This window comes from Phyllobates terribilis, unplaced genomic scaffold (assembly GCF_046119375.1).
Source record: "Phyllobates terribilis strain yellow unplaced genomic scaffold, ASM4611937v1 Scaffold_1__5_contigs__length_1240528914, whole genome shotgun sequence".
In the NCBI taxonomy this organism is placed as follows: Eukaryota; Metazoa; Chordata; class Amphibia; order Anura; family Dendrobatidae; genus Phyllobates; species Phyllobates terribilis.
Window position 1 is genome coordinate 997,993,820 of NW_027362761.1, and position 12,920 is coordinate 998,006,739.

Sequence of the window (12,920 nt, forward strand, 5' to 3'; positions counted from 1 at the left end):
TCATGGAACAAAACATAGAGATTTTGGGTCCATGGCCTGGAAACTCCCCAGATCTTAATCCCATTGAGAACTTGTGGTCAATCATCAAGAGACGGGTGGACAAACAAAAACCAACAAATTCTGGCAAAATGCAAGCATTGATTATGCAAGAATGGACTGCTATCAGTCAGGATTTGGTACAAAAGTTGATTGAGAGCATGCCAGGGAGAATTACAGAGGTCTTGAAGAAGAAGGGGCAACACTGCAAATATTGACTTGAAGCATTAACTCAATCTAACTGTCAATATAACCTATTGGTACTCATAATATGATTGCAATTATATTTCTGTATGTGATATAAACATCAGACAAACACTAATAAAAACCAGAAGCCAGCAGATCATGTGAAAATATAATTTTGGTGTCATTCTCAAAACTTTTGGCCATGACTGTATGTTTATGAGGCTGTTGAGTTCGGGTCAAGAGACCCTCATTTGTTCCTTGCACTCAAACCGCGAATGTCAGACGTGTAAAACTGGTTTTAGTGACTAGAACCAAAGGTAACAGCTTTTAAAGGTGTTGAATGACAAAAAAAAACAGCAAAAGGTGCTAAGAGCCTAAGGGAACATTTTAATGATTGCAGTTGCAAAGTTAACAACTGCTTGACTCACACATAGGGCACGTCCCCACTTCTTGAATCCTAACAAATCTCTAAGATCTCTAACAGCAAGGTATACATTTACTGTTATCTCTCCTCTGCACTTGGCTTTCACATGGTTCATTCAAGTTCCTACCAGCTGCCAGTCCTGACTTCAGCCATTCCAAAGTTCACCTATTTCCTGCAAGAAACAAACAGCACTTCTTGTTGTGAACTCTTCCTTTGAAGATGGCAGTGGATAGATATTGTAAATTGCACTCAAACCCTGTTTTTGGTTGCCTTTTAAACCTTCACACCCTTACAACATCTAATCACAGCTAAATTAATGTCTATATTAAACCTACAAAAATGACTACATACAACAAACCTATAATTCAAACAGTATCTTTTTATTAGTTACATAGTATCCATGTTAAAGTTTTTTAAAAGGCAGAAAAGATCATGTCAGCATCAATCAAAAGGATGTTGGTTTATGACAGAAAGGGATATCAAAATTTATGTAAATAAGAAAGTTCAAAGAAATGGCAATATGTGAACCAGATTGAATCACAGTATTTTTAATGTACAAAAGGTAAGCAAAAATGCCTAGTGTACAAGTCATCCTGAAAAATGTGCATACATAAATATATTGCAATATATGAATATCTCAATAAATAATAAAGTGAAACGTGATATGATAATCAAAGCACAAAACTAAAAGTGGTTAGTGCATAAATAGTTAATTCAGAGCATAATAATACATAAGCTGAAAAATAGTCAATTCTGTGTCAGGTTAGTAACACGCGTTGGTATAAATTCTATGAGCAGATAAATATAAACATACTAAGTAAAACTACCCAATATGTTATTAGAAAGACCACATATCCTCGTGTATTTACGCCCAGCATCTGTTTCATTTTCATTTCATCAGGCCTTTGGCCATTCTTATAGTTTTTTTTTCATGTCTACATTAGAACTATTGAATGTAACAGAACCAAAAAATATATTTACTATCTGATTTTAGTCTCCATTTGTCTCTAAGGGGAAGTTGGATGAGACATGATTTTCCATTCAATACTTAAAGTGCCATAAATTGCAGTGATGCAGTTTAGATTTAAAAAAAAATCTGGGGGTCTGACAGCAGCCTGATCCTCTCCACATTAAATAAACATGAAAACTCAGCCAAACATGTATGAATTTAGTGATGGTTGATCATTATGGATGTGTATGGTGGTTACATTTGTTTACATTTTTTGGAATATTGGATGTGAGTCTAAGAGAGTAGGGGAACATTTCCTTTAGTCATTTTTAATTTCGCCTCTGTGCCAGGATCTTCTTTATGTTAATTTTTGTCCCAAATCATCTGCAAGAAGGAAATGATTCAACCTTAGGCCACAGACCCACTATCAATATTTGGTCAGTATTTTTTCTCAGGAGTGGGAGCCAAAACCAGGAGTGGGTGATAAATGCAGAATTGGTGACTTGTTTCTATTATACCTTTTCTCTGATTGTTCTTCACCTGGTTTTGTCTCCCACTCCTGAGATAAAATACTGACCGAATACTGACCAAATACTGATAATGGGGCTGTGGCCTTAGAGTATATTTGGAGTGAAGCGGCATATCACAAAGTGTTGTCACTTATTTTAGAGGCCACAGGCTTAAAAAGGCTACCTTGGCCAGACTTAGCACCAGCCACTCCTCTAGCAGATTCCAGAGGAACTCTGACCTTCACCCTTTAACTGTTTAATTGCCGCTTCCACAGAAGGGCTGATGTCCTGAAGAGAAAACCAGAGGCAGGAAGGGTCATCAAGCAGGGTTAATACCAAGAGGTCACATCAGGAACAGAGTTGTAAAACAAGACGATGTTCAAAATATATGCTGAGACCTGCAAACAGGAGGAATCAGGAAAACACCACAAGCAAGGACTAGAACACAAGCCAAACAGCAGAACTAAAATGACTGGCAGTGAAAGTCGAGACCCAGGGGATTAAATAGCTGGCAGTCTCAGAAATAAAACAGGACTGTTGCCATCACTCATTACCCGCGGACAAAACAGAAACAAAAATGAATGGGCACACATGTTACAAGAGTGTCATGATTAACTAAAAATTAGCTAAAAAAAGGTAAAAGCAAGCTGGGATATCAGAGTTCTTATCTACAGCTAAAATGGAAAAATAATTACTGTATTTTCTGGCATATAAAACTACTTTTTAACCCCTGAAAATCTTCTCAAAAGTGAGGAGTCGTCTTATACGCCGGGTGTCATCTTATAGTATGTATAATTATGGTAATTTATAAGCCCTCCCTGTCTCCAAGACTATCAGAGTGGTAGAACATCCCTCTGGCCCGCCATATTACTGGTACCTCCTTCTCTGCCTATATTAAACCTACAAAAATGACTACATACAACAAACCTATAATTCAAACAGTATCTTTTTATTAGTTACATAGTATCCATGTTAAAGTTTTTTAAAAGGCAGAAAAGATCATGTCAGCATCAATCAAAAGGATGTTGGTTTATGACAGAAAGGGATATTAAAATTTATGTAAATAAGAAAGTTCAAAGAAATGGCAATATGTGAACCAGATTGAATCACAGTATTTTTAATGTACAAAAGGTAAGCAAAAATGGCTAGTGTACAAGTCATCCTGAAAAATGTGCATACATAAATATATTGCAATATATGAATATCTCAATAAATAATAAAGTGAAACGTGATATGATAATCAAAGCACAAAACTAAAAGTGGTTAGTGCATAAATAGTTAATTCAGAGCATAATAATACATAAGCTGAAAAATAGTCAATTCTGTGTCAGGTTAGTAACACGCGTTGGTATAAATTCTATGAGCAGATAAATATAAACATACTAAGTAAAACTACCCAATATGTTATTAGAAAGACCACATATCCTCGTGTATTTACGCCCAGCATCTGTTTCATTTTCATTTCATCAGGCCTTTGGCCATTCTTATAGGTTTTTTTTCATGTCTACATTAGAACTATTGAATGTAACAGAACCAAAAAATATATTTACTATCTGATTTTAGTCTCCATTTGTCTCTAAGGGGAAGTTGGATGAGACATGATTTTCCATTCAATACTTAAAGTGCCATAAATTGCAGTGATGCAGTTTAGATTTAAAAAAAAATCTGGGGGTCTGACAGCAGCCTGATCCTCTCCACATTAAATAAACATGAAAACTCAGCCAAACATGTATGAATTTAGTGATGGTTGATCATTATGGATGTGTATGGTGGTTACATTTGTTTACATTTTTTGGAATATTGGATGTGAGTCTAAGAGAGTAGGGGAACATTTCCTTTAGTCATTTTTAATTTCGCCTCTGTGCCAGGATCTTCTTTATGTTAATTTTTGTCCCAAATCATCTGCAAGAAGGAAATGATTCAACCTTAGGCCACAGACGCACTATCAATATTTGGTCAGTATTTTTTCTCAGGAGTGGGAGCCAAAACCAGGAGTGGGTGATAAATGCAGAATTGGTGACTTGTTTCTATTATACCTTTTCTCTGATTGTTCTTCACCTGGTTTTGTCTCCCACTCCTGAGATAAAATACTGACCGAATACTGACCAAATACTGATAATGGGGCTGTGGCCTTAGAGTATATTTGGAGTGAAGCGGCTTATCACAAAGTGTTGTCACTTATTTTAGAGGCCACAGGCTTAAAAAGGCTACCTTGGCCAGACTTAGCACCAGCCACTCCTCTAGCAGATTCCAGAGGAACTCTGACCTTCACCCTTTAACTGTTTAATTGCCGCTTCCACAGAAGGGCTGATGTCCTGAAGAGAAAACCAGAGGCAGGAAGGGTCATCAAGCAGGGTTAATACCAAGAGGTCACATCAGGAACAGAGTTGTAAAACAAGACGATGTTCAAAATATATGCTGAGACCTGCAAACAGGAGGGATCAGGAAAACACCACAAGCAAGGACTAGAACACAAGCCAAACAGCAGAACTAAAATGACTGGCAGTGAAAGTCGAGACCCAGGGGATTAAATAGCTGGCAGTCTCAGAAATAAAACAGGACTGTTGCCATCACTCATTACCCGCGGACAAAACAGAAACAAAAATGAATGGGCACACATGTTACAAGAGTGTCATGATTAACTAAAAATTAGCTAAAAAAAGGTAAAAGCAAGCTGGGATATCAGAGTTCTTATCTACAGCTAAAATGGAAAAATAATTACTGTATTTTCTGGCATATAAAACTACTTTTTAACCCCTGAAAATCTTCTCAAAAGTGAGGAGTCGTCTTATACGCCGGGTGTCATCTTATAGTATGTATAATTATGGTAATTTATAAGCCCTCCCTGTCTCCAAGACTATCAGAGTGGTAGAATATCCCTCTGGCCTGCCATATTACTGGTACCTCCTTCTCTGCCTCTCTGATCTCGCTCCTGAGGACTGCAGTGATGAGGTGAGGGGGCGCCTCACCGGGAAGGTGTAAGTGAAGCAAGCTTCAGGCGTCCGGGACGCCCGGGGTATGGAAAAAAGAGAAAGAGCGGTGCTGTGCCCAGAAAAACACACCTCTTTCACTCGTCTGGCCCGCCCTTGTATTACCTCCTTCTCTGCCTCTCAGATCTCGCTCCTGAGGACTGCAGTAAAGCGGCGCAGGTACGCATGTGCGAGATCTGAGAGGATACAAGGACGGGCCAGAGGGATCTGCTACCGCTCTGATAGTCTTGGAAACTGGGAGAGCTGGGCAGGCAGGGAGAGCTGACCAATCCAAGCAGGATTTGTATACAGTACAGACCAAAAGTTTGGACACACCTTCTCATTTAAAGATTTTTCTGTATTTTCATGACTATGAAAATTGTACATTCACACTGAAGGCATCAAAACTATGAATTAACACATGTGGAATTATATACTTAACAAAAAAGTGTGAAACAACTGAAAATATGTCTTATATTCTAGGTTCTTCAAAGTAGCCACCTTTTGCTTTGATGACTGCTTTGCACACTCTTGGCATTCTCTTGATGAGCTTCAAGAGGTAGTCACCGGAAATGGTTTTCACTTCACAGGTGTGCCCTGTCAGGTTTAATAAGTGGGATTTCTTGCCTTATAAATGAGGTTGGGACCATCAGTTGTGTTGTGCAGAAGTCTGGTGGATACACAGCTGATAGTCCTACTGAAAAGACTGTTAGAATTTGTATTATGGCAAGAAAAAAGCAGCTAAGTAAAGAAAAACGAGTGGCCATCATTACTTTAAGAAATGAAGGTCAGTCAGTGCGAAAAATTGGGAAAACTTTGAAAGTGTCCCCAAGTGCAGTTGCAAAAACCATAAAGCGCTACAAAGAAACTGGCTCACATGAGGACCACCCCAGGAAAGGAAGACAAAGAGTCACCTCTGCTTCTGAGGATAAGTTTATCCTAGTCACCAGCCTCAGAAATCGCAGGTTAACAGCAGGTCAGATTAGAGACCAGGTCAATGCCACACAGAGTTCTAGCAGCAGACACATCTCTTCAACAACTGTTAAGAGGAGACTTTGTGCAGCAGGCCTTCATGGTAAAATAGCTGCTAGGAAACCACTGCTAAGGACAGGCAACAAGCAGAAGAGACTTTTTTTGGGCTAAAGAACACAAGGAATGGACATTAGACCAGTGGAATCTGTGCTTTGGTCTGATGAGTGCAAATTTGAGATCTTTGGTTCCAACCATAATGTCTTTGTGCGATGCAGAAAAGGTGAACGGATGGACTCTACATGCCTGGTTCCCAAGGTGAAGCATGGAAGAGGAGGTGTGAAAGTGTGGGGGTGCTTTGCTGGTGACACTGTTGGGGATTTATTCAAAATTGAAGGCATACTGAACCAGCATGGCTACCACAGCATCTTGCAGCGGCATGCTATTCCATCCGGTTTGCGTTTAGTTGGACCATCATTCATTTTTCCACAGGACAATGACCCCAAACACACCTCCAGGCTGTGTAAGGGCTATTTGACCAAGAGGGAGAGTGATGGGGTGCTACGCCAGATGACCTGGCCTCCACAGTCACCAGACCTGAACCCAATCGAGATGGTTTGGGTTGAGCTAGACCGCAGAGTGACGGCAAAAGGGCTAACAAGTGCTAAGCATCTCTGGGAACTCCTTCAAGATTGTTGGAAGACCATTTCCGGTGACTACCTCTTGAAGCTTATCAAGAGAATGCAGAGAGTGTGCAAAGCAGTCATCAAAGCAAAAGGTGGCTACTTTGAAGAACCTAGAATATAAGACATATTTTCAGTTGTTTCACACTTTTTTGTTAAGTATATAATTCCACATGTGTTAATTCATAGTTTTGATGCCTTCAGTGTGAATGTACAATTTTCATAGTCATGAAAATACAGAAAAATCTTTAAATGAGAAGTTGTGTCCAAACTTTTGGTCTGTACTGTATAACAACCAACCAATTGCCGGTAAGGTTCATCACTTTAAAATTACGATATTGAAATCAAATCTGATTTTTTTTTTACTTTTACCATATGTGCATTAGAAGAGGGGTAGTCTTATATGGCAAGTATATCCCAAACTCTATATTTTAACTGGAAAAGTTGGGGGTGGTCTTATACTCCGGAAAATACGGTACTTGTAATTCATCTATAATTCACAATTCTCCTGCATGAACTGGTAAGATATGCCACAACACCTAGCACCATTGGTTCCCTCATCTCTACTCAATTTGTAAATCTGTTCATCCCACTGTTTGCAGGGTTATCCTCTTGAATTACAGAGTATAGATCAAACCATAACCTCTTATTGAAAATAGCAAAAATCCTCTGGGTGTCATTTGGCAAAACTCTTGTGTAAAATAGTATTATTTTTTCAAATTTTTATTGAATTTAAATGGAACTCACTGAACCATGTGCTAATATTTTACAAAATATCATTCCCATTCCAAGTGCAGTCAGATTTCTTTTCATCTGCTCTTCGGCATTCCTTTCTGATTCCAAAAAGTGCAATGATTCACTGATTAAAACATTGTCCTTGGAATGAAATTCATGGAAAGTTTCAAAGTGGAGATTTATAACTAATGGATTCAAAGTATTTTCTTTTTATGTAATAAGCCATTAAATTGCTACAGGCTAATGCAATCTTTAAACTTGCAACATATTTTACTGTTTTTATTATTTTTATTTCAGAAAGATCTGTTACCCCCAGTTCATACAAGACTTTCTAAAGATGCCTAAACTTGTTTTTATTTTTTAATTATACTGGCATTGCTAAGTTATGAATTTTTATAATACAGTTCATTTTGCTTTCTTCCATCTCAAACACTATGCAGCAGTGCTGTTTTAATGACCAGTTTATGCTCCTTTGGATGTTCCTTAAAACTGCTGCTCCACGAGTTCCATACATTACATATTATATCAGCCTATTTACTGGATTTTCTATATCTGAGCCTCTCTTCTCACCACCCCTCTGACTTAGAAGAATTCTCAAAATTTGATTGTTTTAATAAAATGTACAATTTAGAAAAGATAAACAGATAAGAAAGGTTTGCTGAGCAGGAATGTATTAATAATAATGGATTTTTTTGTAATGCTCAAAATTATGCACTTACCTTATGCTATATAATCTTTTACAGGACTGTTTACAGTTTCCTATGTTACAGAATTGTAATGTATCCATAAAAATCGTATGACATACTGTGACTCCATATGGCTTCCGATTTTTTTCCTGCACCCATCCAATTTCAGAGCGAAATTGCAGCATGTTGTGATTTTTTTCACAGACAGATTCTGTCAGTGAAAAAAATCGGTGATCAGCACTGCTTCATTGAATAATGGATGAGTGCTATCTGAAAAAAAAGGGGCTAGAACTCATCTGTTTTATATGGTGATGTGAGCCAGCCCTAAGAGTCTGAATAGAAACAGCTGCAAAAGAAAGTGTGTTATATAGTATGTGAAGCTACCGTAGAAAGTGCTAAAAAAACTACAATCTCTACTATGTCCCTGAGTGTCCCTGATTTACTCTTTCGCTCTCAGGGGTTCTTTGACATTTTGCGTCTCTGGTAGCCAAAACAGTTTTTGAACTTAAAATAAAATCTAAATTACAAAATACAAAAATGTATCTTAAACTTGGCCCATTGTTAAAATTGCAAAGTGAAATAAAATAAATAAATAAATAGATATTAATGGGCAAAAGTTTGACGCAAACAGTAAAATAGATAAACTACACCTTCTGAAAATTAATAGAAGGCCCATGTCTACATTTTGTACAATATTATGCAAAAGTTTTAGATAGGTGTGAGAAAAAAGTTCTGAAACTTAAGAAGTTTTAATAGTTTATATTTGTCCATTAAGAAAAACGCAAAGTGAATAAACAAATAAGAAATCTAAATCAAATCAATATGTGCTGTGACCATCATTTGCCTTAAAAACAGCATCAAACTACCATGTACACTTTCACACAGTTTTTGAAGGAACTCAACAGGGAAGTTGTTCCAAACACCTTGCAGAACTAACCACAGAACTAACCACTTCTGTAGATGTAGACATGTGCAAATCCTTTTCTTTCTTCATGTAATCCCAGAGAGTCTTTTGCATGATGGATAACTATCTGATTGTATTTCTCAGCATTGACGACACCACAAAATGGGCAATGTTTATGACCATAGACGCAGAGGCCCGACAAGTAAGCTTAGTGCAGCAGATAAAAGAAATATCATGCTTACTTCCCTTCAAAATTTCAAGATATACAGTAGTGCCTTCAGCTCAGAATTGGCATCAACCAGTGGGACCTTGCTACATTCATCTCCAGTTTGGAGAAGTCTTGCTAGAAGTGGTCTTAATGGAACAATTTTGGCCAAAAAAAACATACTTTCAAAATGGAAACAAAGCCAAGTGACTCAACTATACAAAAAAACTTAGGAACTTGGGTGCAGAAAATTGTCAGCAGGTGCTCTGGACTGATGAGACCAAAATGTAAACATTTGGCTGCAATAGAAGGCAATTTGTTTTGCAAAGGGCTAGAGAGAAGTGCAATAATTAGTGTCTGCAGGCAAGAGTGAAGCATGGTGGAAGTTCTCTGAAAGTCTGATGCTGGATTTCAGCAAATTGGGTTGGGAACTTGGTCAAGATTAATGGTGTTCTCAATGGTGACAAATACAGCCATATACTTATCCATCATGCTATAACATAAGGGAGTTGTCATGCTTCTGGATTCAAACTTTTGATTTTGTGTTCTGTGGTCAGCATCTCTTCCCGCTGAGCCACAGCAGATACACCTTTTCTTTGGGTGTTTTAGTTCTGTTATTTTGTTTCTGTTGGTTTTGGCTAACAGGTGTTTTTCATTTACTCTGTCAGCTTCTTATTTGGCACATAGCACGCTGAAACTCGGGGCTTGTAAAAAGGGTACTAGCATTTGGGAAATGGGGATAGAGAAAAACAGTCTTTAGGCACAAAATATGTACCTTCCGGAGTAATACAGGGCACAATGGGAGTGAAGTGGGCATCATAGCTTGTGTGATGGGTGTAGTAAGATGGCCACCGGAACAACCATCACTTCCAGGCGACACACCGGAAGGGTGAGTGGAAAATATCGGTAGGGCGGGGTAGTTGGGAGTAGTGGGTGTAACAAAATGGCCACCGGATCCGGATATTCCACTGGCGGAAATACTAAAAGGTGTACTAGGCATGGTATGGGAACCGGAAGAGACTTGACCTAGGGCTGATATGGGTGTGGTGGGATGGACAGGAGCAATGGGAGTGGTGTGAAGGAGTGGAGCTATAGTGGGTCGTTCCGGAATTGCAATGGGGACAGCTACCTGAACGGAATGGGCTGATGTTGAGGATGGCATAGCTGACGTAGCCATAAGTGCAGTGAGGGGGGGTGGCTGACGACAAAGCCTTCTGGGCGGGGTGCATGGCATGACACACAACACTCAACAGATAACAAGTTTTGCTGTCCACAGTGAGGATACACCCAACAATTGGGCTCACCGCCATTATAGGGCAGTGGCAGGCCTTTGTCTTTTCTGTACATATATCCAACAACATTTCCCTTGCGATCTCTATCTTCAACTTACACAAAACCTTCCTTCGACAAAGCTTGGGCAACTCTTTTCCATGCACATGCACTTTGCAACAATCCACTGTCTTCTAATTTCCCTCGATTTTCACAGATTGCTGCATCCAACATCTCATATTGCAAACGACCTCCAGGATGTAAGTCACATAACAACATAAGTTTCCTGGTTTTCTCTACATGCTTCTTCCCTTCCCTTTTAGCCACTATCTCCTTTGGTTCTCGCGCCATGTTACGAGCGGTCCCCGTGGTGTAAACAAAGATCTGAATCTCTCCATTCCTCCCTTTGAAATGTCCTTTTCCTAGCTCTTAACTATTCTCACAGTCAACCAAGACCCGGGAGGCAAGCGCAAAATCCAATTTAAAAATCCAACTTGCAACTTCCCGCACAGAGGGTGCTAGGTGCAGATTAACTAAACCACGTCTTATCACACGACTTATCAGTGCTTTTTACACCCCGCGCACCCACGTGATCCACGTCCTATCACACAACTTATTAGAGTGATCAGAATCGCTCCGCGTATTTAATACGTCTTATCAGCGTCAGTCACTCCCTGCGTGCCCGCGTGGACAACTTATATTCCCTGTCCTGGCTAATAAAGCCTTTTAGCCGTGCTATGTCCCCGTTCTAACGGGTATGGAGACTGTCTCATGGCTTAGGATCACCTCACAAGAGCACAGAGCAGTAGTCAGCCAGGCACAACTATAATTGCCAGGATTCGTGAGACCACACAGCGGGGACTCACACATGGGCTGCCCCAAAAGACAAATAGAGGCACTGCAAACTCACCAAAGACCGCCCAAAATACGTATAAGTGCTACTGATTCATTAAACCAGAAGACTTACTGTATTTTGATGGAGGTGATCAGTCTCCTGGTTTGGGCGGTCATGGCTCATCCACGGGTCCAGTGATCGGTCCCTCAGGGTCCTGAAGTCCCCTTGAGTGTGGTCCCTGTTGGGGCGCCAGCTGGTGAGGTACAGTGCCTCGTTGGGGTACAGATTGACCTCTGATACACCGGTGACTACTCTCTCCAAATTAATAGCTCCCTAAGTGCATGCGACGAAGCAATTACACCAAACTCAGAGTATGGTACAAGAACTTCTCTCAGGGAAAGAAGCTGCACTGACTGCCTTTATTATATTTGCATAGCAATATATAGAATTTAACTCAGGGTGGGGATTAGCATAATATCTTGCATTCCTTAGATAACTTGATCCCCTGTGATTAATCCATCCAGGCTTCTTCCATATTGGTAACTCCTCAGGCATTCCTCAGGTGGGGAGAAACTAAGGATGCAGGCGCCATCTTAAACTTCAATTTCATGGTCCATCAATTGTCTTCTAGCAGCATACAATATTCAACTACTAATTGATTTTAAGGATAAGAATCACATTTGAAGCGTACAAGCAGAGTGTGAGAAAGAGAGATTCTTATCTTAAACTTCAACATACTAAATAATATTTAACTTTAAGAAACAGCATAAACTGAAGCATACACTAACTTTCCTATTGCTATTTTAAACTAGTAAGCTTATATAAAGGCAATAATTGATTTCTGTATGGGTGCAGCTTTAAATACTTTCCCTACTGGTGTTTCCTGCTGGTAATAGACTTTGTTGGATTCATTCATTTTGCAGTAGTTTGTGTTGGTTGCAGTTGTTTTGTGTGTGATTCCTTTACTCCTTAGGGAACTACTTCTCTAGCGATCCCGGGAGCTGCTAAAGACATTTAGGGTAAGCCGCTGTCGAGTATGGGCGCAATTGCATTCCTTTAGGGTGCCAATCTCTGCGTTCAGGCAGGGACAGACGAGTGTTAGAAAAGGGCATAGTCTGAACAGAGACCTTTCAAGTTCAGGTGTTTGTCTCCCTGGTTTGTATATTCCCTGTATGAATGTGCTTTGTCAGTGATTACAGGAGGCATCCGGTTGGCTCTAAATGTATTCGGCAGCAGGACCCCTAAACATATGTTTAATGACATTAACAACTATCTTCAGTGTATAGAAGAACAAGGAGACCTGGATTTGATAGTCTGGGCCCAGCAGAGCCCTGATCTCAACATCATCAAGTCTGTTTGGACTTAAATGAAGAGACAGGAGGATTTGTACAAATTTTCCAATATGTTTGGATCAAGCTCCCTGCCGAGTTCCTTAAAAACTGTATAGGAGTACCTAGAAGAATTGATTCTTAGATGCTGTTTTGAAAGAAAAGGGCGGTCAAACCAAATATTGATTTTCTTTAGATTTCTCTTTTGTTCACTCAATTTGCATTTTGTTAAT